This window comes from Elephantulus edwardii, unplaced genomic scaffold (genome assembly GCF_000299155.1).
Source record: "Elephantulus edwardii isolate Elephantulus edwardi_28Jun2011 unplaced genomic scaffold, EleEdw1.0 scaffold00030, whole genome shotgun sequence".
Lineage (NCBI taxonomy): Eukaryota > Metazoa > Chordata > Mammalia > Macroscelidea > Macroscelididae > Elephantulus > Elephantulus edwardii.
This window is the reverse complement of record NW_006399780.1, coordinates 19,748,746-19,750,819: the sequence shown is the minus strand read 5'-3', so window position 1 is coordinate 19,750,819 and position 2,074 is coordinate 19,748,746.

Sequence of the window (2,074 nt, the reverse complement as noted above, 5' to 3'; positions counted from 1 at the left end):
GGTTTAGGGCTGTTGTGCATAGGTCACTATGAGTCGGAAAGGACTCGACGGCACATAACAACATTCAATTTAGATATGCTGAACACATCATTCAGGAGGCTGAACTTAATGAAGAATGTGGCATCAGGATCAGAGAACGACTCAACAATCTGTTATGTAGATGACACAACCTTAATTCCTGAAAAGGAAAACTTAAAATGCTTGCTGCAGATCAAAGACTAGTCTTTAATACGGATTATATTTCAACATCAAAACTAAATTTCTCACCAACTGTGAGAGGCAACATCATGATCAACAAAGAGGTTGAAATTGTCAATTTCATCTTACTGTGATCTAGAGTCAACACCCTTGGCACCAGGAATCAAAACATGCTGAATTAGGAAAATCTGTCAGACTTCTTTAAAATGCTATAGTGTTGTAACAGTTTAAAGCCTTAAGGTGCACCAGATCCAAGCCATAGTCTTTTTAATTACTTGCTATGCCGCTGTAAGTTGGAAAATGAATGACCGAAGAATCGATCTAAATTGTGGTGTTGTAGAAGCAAACTATCTCATGGAGTGTCAAAACAACAACAAAGTCTTTGAGAAAGTGCAACCAAAGTGCTTCTTGGAGGTATGGATGGTGAAATTTCACTTCACATACTTTGGGCATGTTTTCAGGAAGAACTAATCCATCCTTAGAAAGAAACATGGTACTTGGGAAGATGGAGAGTCAGTCAGCAAAAGATTAAGACCCTCAGTGAGATGTGTTGGCACAGACTTTTTTCGAGCTCGAGAGTATCAGGGATGAGGATGGCACAGGACAGATAGATCCACTGTTTATAGGGTCACTAATTAGTTGTAGATTTGAAGGCACCCAACAATAAACCTAAAACAGTTCTATTGGCAAAGAGTATGAAATGGACTGTTAAAAGAACCAATGTCTTGTAGAAAGTGCAACCAGATGGCTGAAAGTTCATCTTACATACTCTGGGCATGTTATCAGAAGGGGGGCCCTTAGAAAAAAAGACATGTTGGGGGAAAAAAAGAGGTCAGCAAAACACTCAAGATGCATTGCCACACTGACAGCATCAAGCATGTCAGATTTGTAAAGATGGTACAGGCTACAGCAAGTTTCCAATCTGTTGTTCATAAGGTCACTATGCTTATCTGTTGAGGGCACCTAAAGCTGTGATGGCTGTGTGGTTAAACTTCCAATCCAATAGCAGGCTGTTTAAATCCCCTAGCTGCTCTGAAAGATTGTCATGAGCTCTTCATGATTTACTGCTTCAGAAAAATTAAATCAGCTGAGTTGATTCCCTACTTGATACATAATCACCACCTGTTAGGTGCTGTTGAATATAACTTAGTGACTTTTAACAGACCTGCATCCTCTCCTGTCCTGATTGCTGCAGTCACCGTTGTCCACCTCCTGGGTTCTTCCTTCTTGCTAACCCTCCACCTTTTCAAGCAATAGAACACTCCAGCACCACAACTCAGTTGATTCTCCAGTGATTTAAGTGGCAAGGAGTTGCGCTACCAACTTCCAAACAGGTAGTTCAAATCCACCAGCTGCTGTGTGAGCACTTTCCTTCTTTAATAGTTATAGACAAACCACTCAGTTCCTAGCCAAATGTTGCTAGTGTGAACCCAGACACCGAGTAGATGTGGCAGTCTGGTTTTCTATATATTGAAATTTTGAAAACGAGCCCATTAGATTTTCCCTAGTGCTAGAATCCACTTACTTACAGAAATACAATTTTATAAACAATTATATGGGAACCAATAATATTGAGAAAAAAATGTTACCCAAGTATAAAGCATGTAGCCAAATACAGGCAATAATCTTTTACTGAAATATTTTAGGGCTTCAGAAATATCTAAAGAACTGGTTAACTCCTTTCAACAAAAATTCACCCTATGGAGAACAGCTCAATTCCAGCACATTGTTGTTAGGTGCTGTTGTGTCAAGAACTCATATAGCACCCCTATGAACCCAGTTTTATCCTGTACCATCCTCACACTTCCTTTCCAACAAAATGGGAAGTTACAATGCACTGCCCATGTTTCCATGACAAAGCATCTCACATACCCTG